The following is an 18983-nucleotide window of genomic DNA, read 5'->3' as shown; positions in this document are numbered from 1 at the left end:
TAGTTTTTAGAACTTGTGAGATTTGCATATAGGTTTACCTAACCTAGACTCAATAACTAAGACACATATCTAAGACTCTAGTTTAGACATGAAGCTCTTGAGTCTTTGGCATGTTGATTTGTTGAGTTATCTTTAAGCTTTCACTAAATCCTTTGTCTTCATCAAAACATAGGCAAACTAAGTGTTATCTTGACACTTTGAACTTTCAATCTTCCCCTTTAGATGATGAAAAACTCAACACCAAATTTTGTTTTGATGCATAGCTTGAAGATGGTCATATAATGCATGGTTGTTGATTTCAAAGTTAAAACACATAGCTAGACAACGAAAGCTGAATTTTATTTACAACTTGCACACATCAAACAACAAAGCAATCTTTCTCCCCCTTTTGACATTATCAAAAAGATAAACTAAATGAATTTTGGTCAAAAGTAAGAAGAGATATGTAGTAAACCCAAACTATAATTAATCAATTATGTTGGGAATGTAATTAATCAACCAATTGATGAAAAAATTGAACACATGCACATATTGATTAGCATTTAATCGATTAAGACAATTGGTTAATCGATTAAAACAACAAAATACAATAATTTGACAGATTTAATGGCATGGAAGTTTATTCAAGAACTAATCAAGCATGGAATAATCAAATATTTATATTATAGCATTCAAACAGCAGGCTCAGTCAAACATAGGAGATACATATAACCAAACATGATCAAGAACCATTAAACATGTATTCATACTATATTTGATATAGATAGGAATGTGACGTAAGCTAATTAAAACCAAAATACTAACGATTTAAGTTCAAATGACATGCATATCAAGTCACGATGGTGCAACAAAAGTAGAAAGTTAGAGTTACATCCCAAAAAGCATAGAGAAAATATGTATCAAAAGTACAAAGCAGCATAAATCCTGAAAATTAGCCATATAGAAGAACTAAACCTAAGGCAACCTAAGGTCTAAGGAATTCTAATCTAGGGATGTGGAGGAGAATCTCTATCATTAGGTACGGTCAGACTACTATCACCCCGGATGCGGAATCTCAGCTTCTCAAATTCTGCACAAAATCTATCATTTTGTGCCTCAGCAGTGTTCTGAACAAAGCTCCTCATAGCCTGATAGTGGTTATCAATGTAGGCAACTTGACGTTCCTTAAATTGTTCCAAATGTGTATGGTAGGAGTCTTTCAGAGACTGAAAAATGTAGATCCATTCTGTTATTCAGCCTTTGCTCCATGACATCCAATTGAGCTAATCCAAAGGATGGTTCCTGCGGCGCGTTTCCAGATGGCTCCCCCTGAGTTCCTGCATTAGGTTGATCTGTTCCAGCCTGATCCTCATCATCAGATATATCCAAATCCATGGTAGTGTAATCCTCCTGGTATGGCCAAGTACTTCCATACTTATAGATACCCATCTTAATCGATTAACGAGTTCCCATTTCTTATATTGTTTGAATGTTATTTATTTCCATTATTAATTGTTCTGTATATTTAATTAATTTTCATCAATCGAATACCTTACCGATGGTGATTTCATGGGCATTCCAATGCCTCGATATGAAAAAAAAACATTTGATGGAGGTATTACCGGGAATGAAATATTAACTATAACAAGAATGAAATTGGAGCAAGCGCACTTATGTTTTACATAATGCCAACGAGGTTGAGCCATATGTTGAAATACACAAGGAGATGCTAAGGAAGTCTTACCCAAGTAAGAATGAAAATTGGATTTCCAAAGAGCATAATCGGTGTTCCATAAAGTGACTAAAAATCACATTGACGAGGAGTTGAATATAAATGCACATTCGGTTTCCGAAAGATTGAAATGGTTAGCCAATGATCAAAGTATTCATGTCTTATCCTACACTGGTTACTTAATTAATGGGTTCACATTTTATATGAAAAAAGAAGATGATCAAAGTAAAATGCAGAATAGTGATGTGACTCTTGTTGCTCGAACTTTACACATGTCAAGTGCAAAAGGTAGAAAGCTCTTATATGAGAACCTGTCATACTTTGGAGTGATTGAACAAATATGGAACTAGATTACACAATGTTTCGAATGCCGGTGTTTTATTATATGTGGGTTGATAACAAAAATGGCTTTAGAGCTGATGAGTTAGGGTTCATGCAGGTGGATCTTAATAGGCCAAGATATAAAGATGATCTAGTTATTCTAGCATCACAAACTCAACAAGTATTTTATATTAGTGACCCAACAGAATTAAATGGTCCATTGTTCTTTTAACTAACAAAATAATTGTCAACAATATTGTTGACCAAGAATATGAAGATATTGATGAAGATGATCCTTTTTTTTGGGACATATCAGTCGCGTGAGAGTGGACCAACTACAGATGATCATTTATATAAAGAGATGATCATGATGAAGGGCTTTGGGTAAATCAATATGTTTCTTCAAACAAGGATGTCCTTACAAGCCAAAAACAATCAAAGAAAAGGAAAAAGTAGATGCAAGTAATCTTTGTATAATTATAGCTTAATTTTGATTGTTTGTAATTTGTATAATTTTGATTGTTTGTAATTTGTATAATTTTGATTGTTTGTAATTTGTATAATTTTGTTTCTTTGTAATTTCTGTAAAAAATTTATTTGTAATATGTACTCTGTCAAAACATAATTGACATGATATTCATTGTTTGTAGTTTGTATTGTATTGATGTTAATAAAACAAATTTGTGGACTGTATTAATATGTCTGTGTTGTTTAGAATGTATACATGTCTATGTTGTTGAGAATATCTTTTCTTCTAATAAATGTATATGCATGCATTAATTTATACAAATCAACAGTGAATTCTAGGGGAAGCCTTAGCATGCGTTGTTGTAAAGGATAAATACAACAACGCTGTTGTACATTCTTAATACAAAAACGCTATGTGTCTGCTGCGCTATTATATTAAGGTGCTGTTTGAGAATATTTATGAATAATAAAACATCACTTTTTTGTTAATGCGTTGTTATATTTATGAACTACAACAGTGCAACGATAAGTGTTGTTAATAAGACCTATAAAATGCGCTGTTTATGCAAGACCTATATGACATCACTTTTTGGACGATGTGCTATTGTATTTGTATACTATATGACAACGCTTTTCGTGTAATGTGTTGTGGTATATATTCAATACAACAATATTTGAGAAGCACTATTAATGATGACAATGTACTACCGTAGTCAAACAGGAAGCACATGAAAACGCTATTATATATCTAAAAGAAGCGATGTTGAATGGTAACTCTAGCGTAGTGTAAAAAATTGTAAATATATTGAATGGAGTTTTGATATCACCTGCAATTTTGTCAATATGATGATCTTTAATCATTTTCCAAGCATTTGACAACTCTTGATGTACTTGTTGAGTTTATGTAGAGTGTTGTTCTCCATTCTTCTCAATCTCTTGTTCCTTAAAGTACATATTTCTTAGTAATTTTGAAACATCATCATAATACCTTTCTTGTCATTTGGAGAGTTAGATTCAATAAACACAACATGTATAGATTCTCCAATAGTTATGGTATTATTGTTCAAGGAATATCCAAGAAATATATCTTCATTAGCTTTTACGTCAACAAATTTTGAATATTATTTTGCATTATTTAAGATGAAACATTTACAATCAAATAGATGCAAATATGAAATATTTGGTTTTCTCCCTTTGTAAAGCTCGTATGTGTCTTTTTCGGATAGGTCTAATTAGGATCCTATTCACCATATTGCCAAAGGTATTAACCGCATCAGCCCAAAAGTAGTAAGATAGTTGAGTCATTAAGCATGGTGCTTGCTAAATCGTCTAGAGAGAGATTTTTCATCTCAAAAATTCCATTTTTTGTGTAGTTCTAGTAGTAGAAAAATAATATACAATGCCATTTTTTCACAAAATACATCAAAATCATGAATCCAAACTCATCACCATAGACGCTACAAATATATGTAACACTAGTCTATTCATTTTGGATAACCTTGGAAAGATTTTTGAATGACTTGCGGGCAAGATTTTTATTAGACAGAAATAATAATGTCCATGTATACCTGGAGTAATCAACAATGACTAGAGCGTAGTAATTGTCACAAAAACTCTTAATCTAAGATGATCCAAAAAAGTCCATATGAAGTAATTCCATAGTTCTTGTTATGAATACCTATTTTTGTCTCGCTCAGAAAAAGCTCAAAACATTTTTTTACTATAAATAATTCCCAAAATAATAAATACATAGTTCCTTCAACAAAAAAAAAGGTTTCCAGAAACCTATACCCTATGCCTAATTAAGAGCAATTTTTTAAAAATAAAAATAGGTTTCTAGAAACCTATATCACTTTTCCTAAAAAAATCAAGTAAATTAATAAAGTGATTTTTATTTCTTATTATAGTTTTTTTTAATTGATAATATTAAATAAAAAAATTAAAACTATTTTTTATTAATCTTGTATAATTAATCTCAGATATAATAAAATAAATAAATAAAAGGCCATGGAAAATTCTTAGTATCCTATTTGAATTTCAAATAAATAATAAAAATGACTAAGTCAAATAATCAGAAAATTAGGTGGGATCTTATCCCCTAAAATGCAGAAAATAATTTAGAAATAAGATGGTTAACAAGGTTTTAGGAGTTTGGGTTAATTTTCAATTAGTATAAATAGAAGGGTTTAGGTTTAATAGGGGAGGGGAAGAAATATTCTAAAAAAGATGTTGTGAGCTAAGGTGGGAGAAAAACATAGGGTTCTGATCTAGTGAGGTCAATTTCAGCATTGAAACCGTGTGATCGCCGACAGGTCATTCACAGAGCTCTGAGTGTAGATCAGGACACGCAAGAGGGTGTAACCCTCCACACCTAGACCCATCTCCACCAGATCAAGGCGACCCTTCCCAACTGTCAATCATGTCCAACCGAGTGCAGATCAAGTGTCGTGCAACCACTTTTATGACAATCCCATGACAATAACCAGGAGGTGCACCTCTTGCTTGTAGACACGTCCGTAGTAGATCCTCACTTCTCTCCTAACATTTAATCCCATGTAACCGAGCTCATTATAGGTTTCGTGCACCCACTATTCTAGCCATCACGGAGCGCCCACGTGGCACTTGTCTTGCTGCAGTTTTATCCAACCAATGTCTGCATGACATGTTAGTATCCATTTTTGTGCCTGTCCGTACAAGATTACAACCTTATTCAAGCATATATTTCTCTTCTTTGTTTTTTTAATGCAATTTTTTAATTATCATTTTTGTTTCTTTTAAAAAATAATAATAACAAATATTTAAAAAAGGAATCATTCTTTTTTACAAGCTAGTTAATAATTATTTTTTGGAATATATATAATGACAATAATTATGAGAATAGATTTTGTTAATAATTACTAAAAATAGAGAAAAATGATCATTAAAAAATTGGTAATCTTTTCTTAACAATCATTAATTAGACAACATATAATTAATATCCAGATTTTCATTTTTTAAAATTAAATAGTAAATATTTATAAAAAGTAATTTTCGTAAAGTAGATAGGTGAACGACTAATAAATAAACTCACCTATATACTTTAAATAGATAAGGCATCAACACTATGTCCACAAGTCATTTTCATTAAAATAAATATTTTCATTTTTATGAAATTTAATTTTTATAAGTCTTTACTATTTAATTAAAAATGCAAATCTGGATCTTAACTATTTGTTCTCTAATTAGTGATTATTAAGATAAGATTGCTAATTTTTTATTTTTTATTGACCATTTTTCACTATTTCTATTAATTATTAGCAAATTCTATTATCATAATTATTGTCATTATTTATATTCCAAAAATATTTAATATTTTTTAGTTAATGTTTATAAAATAATTTTTTTCTTGATTAAATGTGGTTATTATTATTATTTCAATCAAAAAAATAAATTGCATTAAAAAATGAATATAGAAGATAATTTTATATGTGTGTGAGTTTTAATTGAGTGCAGACTAAAATGAATATAGTTGATGTGTCGTATAAACACTTGTGAGCAACAACGACTGCAAGAATAGAGACACATGGATGTCTCTGGTATGCTAGGAAAGAGGATGGACCTGGTCTTGAGTGCACGCGGTTGCATGGTAGAGAATGTTGGGAAGGACGCTCTGATTCGTTGCGGAAGCATCTACACGCAAGAGATGTACAAACCAGGATGTCGCATTCTATTGGCTAGACCAGTGGATGCACGGTTCCTGGAATATGCCTGATTGTAGAGGACTATACGTTGGGATGAGCGCTCTATTTCGGTACAGACACGTCTATGCAGGTAAAGTTGCACCCACCTAGTGTCGCGTCCTAATTGGTTATGGCTATTAGTCAATATTGACTCTGAACCTAGGTGCCACGTGAAAGACGAACATTGGCTGGAAGTGGGTTGCACAATCCCTGAGCTTCATTTGACCACACCAAATCAAAATTCTCATCTAACTCTCTCTCTCTTTTTTCTATATTTTCCCTTTTTCCATCTCTGTTTTTTTTCATTAACCTACATCTCTATTTATAGATTCAAATGAGTAATTCATCCCCTAAAATTTTGTTAACAAACTTATCCCTAAATTATTTCTGCATAATTAAGGGAAAATATCGCACCCAATTTCTGTTATTTGACCAAGTTCTTTCTTATTAATTATATTTTTTATTTATTTTATAAAATGAAAAATTCTTAGAAAATCAGTAAAAATATCTTCTTTTTTTCAACACTTATTTATTTTAAAAAATTTGAAAATAAATTTAGTTGTAACATTATTTAATTTTTTTTTGGAAAATAATATGACTTTCTAGAAGCTTGCTTTTTTTTGAAACTTAAATAAAATCAAGGGTGAGTTCCTAGAACCCCTTTTTATTATTTTTTATGTTATTTTAAAAATAAGTATTTTTAACATTATATTTTCCTCTTCTTTTTTTGAAAAAAATGTTTTGGGCTTTTTATGGGTCAGACAAAAATATGTGTTCACAAATGCCCCTATTTACTTGTTGCTTACCCTATAGCAGGCAAACCAAAGTTTGAGGGATATCATGGTAAGCAACTAGTAAAGCAATGAATGCTAATTTTGTCAAGGCCTAGAAAAAGCCTATCTCACAACATCTCATTGCTTGAAAGTGCTTGTCGCCTTTTTCGAGCTGAATTGTGTTTAATATGGTATCTGTTTATTCTCGAGAGGTGTGATAAAAGGTGACAGTGATCGAGGAACACCGACCAGTGTACTGCTAGAATTTGGAGTAAAAAAATGTGAAACCAAAGACGCAGATCGGTGTACTGCCGAAACTTTGGGGTGAAAAAGTTGAAATCAAAGACACATCTTGATATACTACCAGAACTTGAGGTGGAAGAGATGAAACAAAAAACGTAGGTCGGTTTACTGCCGGAATTTGGAGACACAATGATAAAGACCAATAATGCAGATCGGTTTATTGTCAGAACTTGGGTTGGAAGAAGTGAAACCAAAGACGTAGGTTGGTATACTATCAAAATTTGGAGATACAAAGATAAAGACCAGGAACGTAGGTCAGTATACTGCCAAAACTTGGGGTGGAAGAAGTGAAACTAAAGATACAGGTTGGCCTACTGTCGAAATTTGGAGATAAAAATATAAAGACCAAGTACGAAGGTCAATGTACTGGCAGACCTTGAGGTAGAAGAGGTGAAACCAAAGACTAAGTGAGTATACTGCCCGAATTAGAAGACACAATTAGTTTGAATATGAGATGCGATGTTCTGTTGTTTTATTTTTTGTATGAATGCAAATGAATGTTATTAATACATGTTATGAATGGTTATGTTTGGTGATTCTAGATTTTCCAAACCAGATTTAATTGTCATCAATATTCATCGTTATTGTCATGTTGCATCCTTAACACTTTATTGTAGATTTCTATTTGTGGGGATTAATGTTGTTCCTTCGCGTTAGGGGACAACTACCAACTATATCTTTCCAATGGTATAGTGCTTTTATTTCTTTAAATACTGATGAAGTCGACATATTTAAAATCCATGAGATAATACAAGTTTAATGAAAATAAGTTATGCACACAAAAAGCTTTATACCAAGTGTGGGTAAAGAATATGAATTTGTTTTTGGATTTTTCTCCGTGGGTGAAGTTGTGCATATTGTCTGTAAATAAAAAATATGTTAGATCATCATCATATAATCATTGACCATAAAACAATTGTCCCACTATGTTGTCCTAATTTTACTACACCAAAAATTGCCATAGTGTGTTGTCTTAATTTTTGGTCTCCCAAAAATTTGTCCCATTATTGACTTATTGCCTTATGATTTTAAGAGACCTTTCCTTTTTATTTTTTCTTGTGTCCCTAAGTTTTTCTTAGGCCGCCCTTTCAGGTTTTTGACCTAATGAGATTTATTCATTTTCTTATTGGCTTATGTTTTTTGGGTTTTTAACAGGGTCTGGATAATGGTTTACGAGAAAGAAAGGATATGAGGCTCAAATAATATGTTTCTCATCTCAAACTTTCTCCATATTCTCTATAATCTTATTCCCAACGCCTCCTACATTTCAATCTTGGACAATACTTCCATTCTTTTTGGGAGAAAAAACTTGTTGTAACCATTCTATTTTGAAACTTTTCTTTGATTTTCCCTAACTTTTGCCTAAGACTTTACTGAAACTCTTAACATGCTTTCTCTCCTTTTAATTAGTATAATCCCTTTGGGATCTTTGGAACATTTTTTGGAAAACTACGCTTTCTCATGTTTATTGGTAGTTCAAAGGTGTTTTCTTTTTTGAATAAAGTTCTTTCATATTGTCCTTGCTCATAAGGGGTAACTAGAGATATCTCCATTAGTGTTTCAGAATAACAAAAAACCTTGTGTCGTCAAAATGACCTGTCTGAAGGTTCACACCATATAGGATTTGTTTACATCATCCTCCTAAAAAATCCATGAAACTATGCAAAAGTGTGTGATTAATGCAAATTTTTTGGAAAGGTCTCTCAAGCATAATACTTATTGACAACATTTAATTTACAGACAGTATTAGATCATTTCCATCCATATTGATCAATATCAATGCCCCTCTCGAGAATGCTCTTTTCACCACAAATGGTCCTTCATAATTTGGTGTCCATTTTCCTATATGGTTTTTCTAGATTGCGACTATCTTCTTAAGCACCAGATCTCCTTCTTGAATGTGACATATAAGAATCTTCTTCACATAAGCCCTCATAAGTCTTTTCTAGTATAACTGACCATGATATATGACAACTAACCTCTTCTCTACTGTCACATTCAGTTGGTCATACCGAGTATAGATCTATTACATCCCCTCTAGTCCTGATTCTGCCATGATTCTAAGGGAAGGAATTTATACTTCAACGGGAAGAACTCCATCCATGCCATATACTAGAGAGTAAAGTGTTGCCCTAGTCAATGTACGCACTAAGGTGTGGTACCCATGTAGAGAAAAATGTAACATTTTATGCCAATCCTTGTATGTCACTACCATCTTTTGAATAATCATCTTAATAGTCTTGTTTGCTGCTTCTACCGCTCCATTCATCTTATTGTTTAGGTTGATGGCATTGCCCATAATGATTTTGCTTGGCAGCCTATATCTACACACCAACTCATTCTTGACAAATCTGAGTATCACTTTTGTAGTCATACTAGCATATTAACAAGCGTCCACCCATTTTTTGAAGTAGTCGATGGCCACAAGGATTAAGCGATGTCCATTAGATGCCCTTAGTTCTATTGGTCCAGTCACCTCCATTCCCCACATGGAGAATGGCCAAGGGCCAGGGCGCCAAAAGAACGTTAAGAGGATTTGGTGAGCATTGATGTTATTTGCATAAATCTGACACTTAAGGCATTTCTTAACATAAGCATAATAGTTTGTTTCCATTGTCAACTAAAAGTAACTCACCCTCAAGATCTTTCTAGCCATAGCATTTTGTTTGCATGGGTTCCAAATGAGCCTTCATGCACATCCTTGAGTATCATCCCAACTTCTTTCTCTTCCACACATCTGAGGAGTACCATTGAAGGTGCAAAGAGTCAAGACTTGCACATTTGATGCTAACCTAAGTTTTCATGAAGACAACGGATATACAAATAAGCTTGAAGATAACACACCAAACAACGAACCAAAGACTCTGGGATAACATCTACAAACTTAGTGTGTTGTAAGTTTTATCTTTATTAGAAGTCGTATGATGTTTGCCTTATAATGAGTCTAGGTTAGGTAAACCTAGGTGGAGTCTCACAAGAGCTTAAATATAAACAAGATTAAAATTGAGACATCACATCTAGATATCATATGGTAAATAGGTTCATGCGTCCATACACATAGTTAATATGCATTAAAGATAATATAATTTGAAAAGCTATGTTTAGCATGTTCATATATCATATAGGTAGTTTACCTCATATCAAGAAACTATTTTTCAATCTGCATAATCGATTAAGTATTATGCGTAATTGATTATCAAGAATTACAGTAACTAACCAACCTAATATCGTTAGTGTGTTAATCGATTAAGACACGATGTAATCGATTAAGACATAATAGAAAACTAACTTTTAACAGCCCCTTAATCGATTAAGTGGACGTATAATCGATTAACTGCAATATCAGTTCACTTGGTATAAATGCTGGAATTCTGACCCATGTGGTATAACATTCATAATTTTCATATTTTCATATCTTGCATATTTAGAAGATATTTCGCATACATTTTCATATAGATTACATTAGAGAAAATTAGATCAAGAGCATCTTGATTAGTTCTTATAATTTCAAGTTGTAGCATGCATCTCTAGGGCTTTTCATGAATATCATTCATTCTTGAGTTTCTTGATTAATTTCAAAGCAAAAGTAGAAAAATCTATTTTCAGAGAATTGTGAAATCTGTTTTTATGAAAACCTTTGCATAAGTTTCTCATATAGAATACGTTCTTGTGAGCATTCTGCATATGGTTTTTAGAGTTGAGTTTAAATTGCAATATTTGAGTAGCCAGTACTCAAGAATACTCAAATTCTGTATTGATCAAGGAAAATGATATCTTGGTGAGTAACGTAACTTCAAGAAGAGATCTTGTTATTCTTCACCAAGTCTGAGAGATCTTTGGTGCGAGTGAGACCTGAGACCTGGCTGAGGCCTATTCGGGAAAAGATAGGAGATCTTAGTAGGCGATAGAGAGAGGTCAAACCGAGATTGTCAAGCTCGTAGAGTCCAAGAAAGCGTCTTAGTTTTTGTTGAATATTGGAAGTGTGTGTTGTATCAAACATTTTTCAATAGTGAAGAAGAAAATTTCCAAGACTAGACGGAGGGGCCTAGATGTAGTTTGCAGTGGACCACAAACGAACCAGGATAAAAATATCCTAGTGCACAATTTGCTAACCCTGTCTCATTTACCTTTGCTTAATATTTGATTGATTCGATATTACTTGGTATAATTTGTTTAGTCATCTATCTATAATTACTGTAAAATCAAGATTCTGCAAGATTACATGATAATCGACTAATCACCTAAACAATCGATTAAGTTTAGCACGGTTTAATCGATTAATATCGAGCTTAATCGATTAAGTGCATAAACATTATGTTTTTCGCAAAATATAGGAAAAGCGGAGTAAGTGATCCGCGACATCTATTCACCCCCCTTCTAGGTGTATTCTGACCTGCTGATACCCAACAAGTGGTATCAGAGCTAGTACAAAAGTGCTAGTTTGACCGTGTATTGTTCGATCCTTGTGGATCTTACTATGGGTTCCACAAACGCTTTTGTTGGTGATGGCGCATCCATCAATTTCCCTCCAATTTTTAGTGGTGAGGAGTATGCCTACTAGAAGGTGCGAATGAAGATCTTCATTGAGGCAATTGACATGGACATTTGGAAACCCGTGGTCAATGGTCCTTTCGTTCCAATCCACTTGGTGGACAATGGACCTAAAGAAAAGTTGAAAAGTATATGGGCCAATGATGAATGTAGAAAGGTTCAACATAACCTTCGAGCTAAAAACATTATCACATCGGTTCTATCATATGATGAATTCTTTAGAGTATCATAGTGCCAAAATGTCAAAGAAATGTGGGACACTTTACAAGTGACTCACGGAGGCACAAGCGAGGTTAACCACGTCACAAGATCACATTGTTAACCATTCAGTTTCCCTTGATAAATCATTTGCTAAAGGAAAATTAACTAACAAAGTTTTATGTTGTCTTGACCGGAAATTACAAATGAAAGTAACAACCATCATAGAGTCGAAAGATTTGGATTCCATGCCTTTAGCGACGTTGTTTGGCAAATTCCAAGAACGGAGTAAGTGATCCGCGACATCTATTCACCCCCCTTCTAGGTGTATTCTGACCTGCTGATACCCAACAAGTGATATCAGAGCTAGTACAAAAGTGTTAGTTTGACCGTGTATTGTTCGATCCTTGTGGATCTTACTATGGGTTCCACAAACGCTTTTGTCGGTGATGGCGCATCCATCAACTGCCCTCCGATTTTTAGTGGCGAGGAGTATGCCTACTGGAAGGTGCGAATGAAGATCTTCATTGAGGCGATTGACATGGACATTTGGGAACCCGTGGTCAATGGTCCTTTCGTTCCAATCCACTTGGTGGACGATGGACCTAAAGAAAAGTTGAAAAGTATATGGACCAATGATGAATGTAGAAAGGTTCATCATAACCTTCGAGCTAAAAACATTATCACATCGGTTCTATCATACGATGAATTCTTTAGAGTATCATAGTGCCAAAATGTCAAAGAAATGTGGGACACTTTACAAGTGACTCACGGAGGCACAAGCGAGGTTAACCACGTCACAAGATCACATTGTTAACCATTTAGTTTCCCTTGATAAATCATTTGCTAAATGAAAATTAACTAACAAAGTTTAATGTTGTCTTGACCGGAAATTACAAATGAAAGTAACAACCATCATGGAGTCGAAAGATTTGGATTCCATGCCTTTAGCGACATTGTTTGGCAAATTCCAAGAACACGAGATGGAGTTAGAGCGCTTGACTATGAATGAGGATTCAAATAGGAAGAAGAATGGAATCTCTCTCAAGGCAACCACGTCACAAGATCATGAAGAGATAGAGGATGACTATTCTCACTCCGATCTGGATGAGGAAACCATGAACCTCCTAGTACGAAAGTTTGGCAAATTCTTGACAAAAAGAGGAGGATTCAAGAGGATCCAAAAGAAAGAAGCGCGAGACTCAACCAAGAAAGGCAAGAACCCAAAGGAGCGCTTCACTTGCCATGAATGCGGGAAGGCTGGACATATGAAGCTACAATGTCTGACCTATCACAAAAAGGTTGAATATGAGAATAGCACTCCTCGAGACTTCAAATCAAAGAGAGCATACATCGTATGGGATGCTCTCGAGGAGGAATCGACATCGAGCACATCTGATGAGGATGAGTCTGCAAAACTATGCTTAATGGTAAAAACGCAAGAAGAGTGCAGCTCGAGTAGTCAGGATGATGCGAATGAGGTATATTATGAAACTTGCGAGGCTTTGCAAACTGAGAATTCCGATTTAAAATAAAAACTCACAAAGCTCACATACAATAGAGTAAATCTGGACACATTACTTGCTGAGTCGAGTTATGCTGGTAACCATATGGGAATAGGATACAAAACCCTAACTAATATGAAAAGACTATATAGGACACCTGTAGTCCATACACATAAAATGTCAAATACTGGCATGCGTGCATGTTTCTATTGCGGAACTCATGACCATACTTTCTTTGCTTGTTATACTAGAAAGTATGGTGTGCTTACTGGTACATATGTTTGGGTAAAAAAGGGACAATGTCCTATGGTTACTAACAAAAATGGATCCAATATAACTTGGGTACCCAAACAAGACAAGTAATATGTTTTGCAGGTATGCCTTCGGACACAAGGACAAAATTGATATCTGGATATTGGATGTCCAAGGCATATGATGAGTGATCAATCGAAGGTTTTCGATATATCACTCAAGGATCAAGTAAATTAAGTATGGCATATAGATATTTCAACAAACATAAAATGATTATAGAATAGTTGATCCATGTTCATCTTAAAGAATCTTCTCCAAAAGAGAAGAGAAATGTTTTGTTGATGATGTTACAGGTGCTTTGGAAGAAGCGTATACTAACGACTTGGAAAGGACAAAGAGGCTCAAGATGATCAAGAAATCAGTGAGGATCATCAGGACCTCATGCTACTTAGACAAAGATGAAAAAGGAAAATCGGTAGAGGTAACTAAATATCGCGACATGATAGGCTCTCTATTGTATTTAACTGCAAGCCGCCCTGATATTATGTTTAGTGTTTGCATGTGTGTGAGATATCAATCTATGCCTAGAGAATATCATTTTAGTTATGTTAAGCGAATCATGAGATATTTAAAAGGAACCCTTAATATGGGATTATGGTATCCTAGGGATGCCTCACTATCCTTGGTAGGATATTTCGATTCTAATTTCGCTGGGTGTAAATTGGATCAGAAATGCACTAGTGGAACCTGCCACCTATTAGGCAGCCCCTTAGTGTCATGGCACAAAAAGAAGCAAGCTTATGTTGCTTTATCCACCACCGAAGTGGAGTACATTGCCACCAGTGTGTTACGCTAAAGTCCTTTGGATGAAGCAACAACTTATGAATTCCGGTCTCAAGTTAGAAAAGATATCGATAAAGTGCGACAATACAAGCACCATAAACATATCCAAGAATCCGGTCTTGCATTCTAGAACCAAGCATATAGAAATAAGACATCATTCCTTGCATGATCATGTCCAAAAAGGTGATTGTGTGCTTGAATTTGTTGAAACCACTAAACAACTAGCGGATATTTTCACCAAGCCCCTTCCACGGGATCCATTCTTTGTTCTTAGAAGAGGACTAGTGAACCCCATTCCCTCAGAAGGTATTTCTTGATCATTGAAGGATATATAGTTATCATCCATGATGTTATTGATGATACCATCAAGGTTGTCTGTGGTTATGTCGTGGTTAACATATGCCTCGTTCAATACTTTCAGCATCACATTTCTATGGGCCTCAGAAACCATTAGTAATGATAGTATGGATATCCTAGCTCGAGTCTATTTCCTCACACCAAGGGACAAAGGCTATGTCACATATGCTGACAACAATAAAGGAAGAATTCTTGGAGTTGGTAGAGTTGGGAAGCCAACTTCTACTACAATAGAAGGAGTTCTATATGTCGAGGGACTCAAGCACACCTTACTCAATATAAGTCAACTTTGTCACAAAGGGTTTCCTATGGCTTTCTACCCCGACAAGTGCATCATTGATATTAAGGTATCCGGAAACTCTAAACTTATTAGTAAGAGAATAAATAATATTTATATGATTGCTTTAAATTATTCTTCTCTTCCCATTAAGTTTTTAGCTATTAATGATCATGATGCATGGCTATGGAATATGAGAATTGCTCATATTCATATGGATCATTTGAATAAAATGATCATGAAAGATTTGGTTGTTGGTTTACCCAATATGAAGTTTGTTAAAGACAAACTATGTAGTGCTTATCAAAAGGGTAAATAAACATAAACTTCATTCAAACCAAAACATATGGTTTCTTCTGATAGACCATTGCAGTTACTACACATGGACTTATTTGGCCCCTCTCAGACTAAAAGTTTTGGTGGTAACTACTATGCTCTTGTGATAGTAGCCGACTTTTCAAGATATACTTGTACTCTATTCTTGGTACACAAGAATGAGGAGTTTAATGCCTTTAGAAAATATGTTAAGTACTCTCTCTAATGGTGTTGTGTTTACAACGTATTTTTCGTTTCTTACCGTTATAAAAGCGGACTCAATTTTTGCCATAGTTGTGATACTGTTACAATGTATCAACCCAGCTAGTATATGTTTTTTCGATAGGGGAATCTCTGCAAGCAAGCTTCTCAACCAACTTGCTTCTTCACTAGATGTTACTAGTGTTATCATCTCAACTTCCATAGTTGGTTGAGCTAAAATAGTTTGTTTCTTGTTAGACTCTAGATAGTCCATCTCATCATCCAAATAAGTCAAAACTTCTTGGAAAGTTAATGAATTCTCCTTCAATATATAGACCATATAATCAAGCCTATATTCTCTAGTAGTTATTTCTCTCTTACTTATAGGTTTTATTTCAAACCTTTCATTTTTTTATCATTATCTCTAATCATAGGTATATGACTAGTTGAAGTGCCCCCACTATTTCTCAATTTAAAAAGGAGTTTCTTTTCATTGAAGTTAGCATTGTTAAACTCAATGATCATTTTTGTGTTAAGGTCATAAAACCTATACGCCTTGCTGTTTACAGCATACCCAACGAATACACATTCATAGGCTCTGAGAGTTTAACTCTCTAGGGGCATGACTTCATGAGCAATTCTATGTATCTCAGACTGAGATTCTACTGATTTATCACCAGTCATATGATACTTGAAGTAACGACTAACAATATACTTTTTAGTCTCAGCTTCCTTAGTACCATATTTCTTTTCAAGTACATACCAAATTAATTTGGCAGACTTGTATGGACTATAGTATTCATAGAGATCATCAGACAACCCATTCATAATGAAATTCTTAAAAAAGTAATCATTTTCATTCTAGAGAGCTATATCAATAGCTAGTTTATTCATTTCCTTTTTCCACCTTTTCTGATAGCACTGAGACATCGGTTTTCAGAAAGTGTACAACTTATCTCATAGTGAGGAAATTTCATCTTATGTTGCCACCGTTTGAAATTTGTCCTATCAAACTAAAATAGTTTGTTCAGGTCAAAGTTGTTCGATCTAGTAATATTATCTACGAATGTCATTGCAGTAGAAATGTCTTAAAAATGTTGTTATCGTAGCTTGCAACAATTCTAAATGGCACGAAATAATACTTATAGGCTGAGTCACAACCACGTCGCTCTCGTTAAGACGTTTTGTGCACTGCCCAAAATGTGCAAGCAGACTATCAACCACGTCATCCCCAAGATAAAACAACTCAGATCTCTGTTATCGAATTCTTACTGCACTATAAGAACTAATCTTAAATACACACACCATCCAATGGCTACCAGCGTCAATTCTCGAAATGCCCACAATATGATAAACCCGTGCCAATTCTTTTACCACAATCTGACTACTAGTGTCAGTTCTTGAAATGTCAACAATATGGCTAGTTGTGCCAATTCTTTTCCTTCAATAATGACTACTAGTGTTAGTTCTCAAAATTTTCATAATATGGCTACTTGTGTCAATTCCTTTCCCTCAATACTGCTATCAATGTCAGTTCTCGAAATTCTCATAATTTGGCTGTCTGTGCCAATTTTTAGTGTCACGGAAAGAAAGGAGATATGTTTGCCGGAAATGGATCGACAAAAAATATGAGTGAGAAAGAAAAGTTGAATGAAAAAACATTTAACTTGGGGCAATAAAATATGAAGGGAGAAACTTTCTATTTAGAACATGAGATTTCTTTCAAGTTTCTCATCTCTCATATATGAGACTTGTGAGTTGTTTTCTCTATCTTCAAAACTCTTCTATGTGAGATTTGAGAGTTTTTTAGATTTTAAACTAAAAAATTCTCACTCTTCCAATAAACAAAGTTAGAACATTTATACTTATAAGAATTTTATTTTGCATGTTTTAAATTCCAGAGGGAATGGATTACATGATCAATGAATGTAGACCCCTTTAGCTTGTCTTTCCCGATATCAGGTTTCACATCATATCTATCCTGATTTATTTTCTAACTTAAAGAATTTGTCCTATATTCGTGTACCGTATTAGATGGGGAAATAGAAGTTCTACGTCCCATCTCAAACCATCATCGTTAAACATAAAAGTGGTAAAAGGTACAAACAACAAATATGGTATTATATAAAGCCAAAAGTGAAGACAAAACCAACGGCTCCCAATAGATGTGCTGTCTTTGAAATGAATGAATTGGAAAAAAATTGAATGAAGAGACATCTTCATATATTCGTTTTGATTTGTCCTTACACAACATAAACAAAACCAACCAAGGGCCATATCCGTGGCGAATCCTTATCTCTAAGACAAGAACGACGGAATAGGGTACGGGCCCAACTATTATTATATTCCCCTATAGGATATATTGTGATATGCTTCTTGCACGTGTCGATACTTGAATCATGGAATCCTAAAGGAGGGAATAATCAACATAGATAAAAATGGCATGAGTTACATTCTTTTTAGGCAGAAAAATATATGTATTAACAGTAAATGATTTTTATATATCGTTACTATATAAGTTAATATTCATATTTTATTATCATTGATTCTTTTGAAAAAATAATAATCATGAATAATAAATAATATACTACACATTTTTATAGCATATATATTATAAATTCACGTATAACATTTTGAAAAGTTTTACCTGGAAAATGGTATCCTTTTCATGAGGGTAATTATGTTCCAATTCAGGGCCGGTCTTAGGCCAGATGAAAAATAGGTGTATCAATTTTATTAAAAAATTATAGATAATTTTTATATGGAGATTTGGGAAATTATAACTATAAGTTCACACACTTTATCTGTTAGAGTTTTATTAGTAAATTATCTGTGCATATATATAAGATAATATTTTTTGTTATATGATTAATAGTACAGATGTTACCTATACATAAGTATTAATCTTATTAAATATATATATATATATATATATTTATTTATTGAGTAGTAAAACATTCCTAACTTTAAAATTGGAGGAGAGGATAAAAGAAGAGGAAGATGAAACAAATATGGAGAGAGAAAAATAAATAAGATGTGAAAGGGGATTCAAATCACATTCAATGTAATGTATAATTTAAAAATAAATGGATCAATTAATTATTAGCATTAAATTATTAAAATACTCAATATATGAAGAGAGAATATACAATGTGGGGAGATACATAGAAATAACATGAACATATTTTA

The sequence above is a fragment of the Lupinus angustifolius genome, chromosome LG18, assembly GCF_001865875.1.
Source record: "Lupinus angustifolius cultivar Tanjil chromosome LG18, LupAngTanjil_v1.0, whole genome shotgun sequence".
Lineage (NCBI taxonomy): Eukaryota > Viridiplantae > Streptophyta > Magnoliopsida > Fabales > Fabaceae > Lupinus > Lupinus angustifolius.
This window is presented reverse-complemented; position numbering follows the sequence as displayed.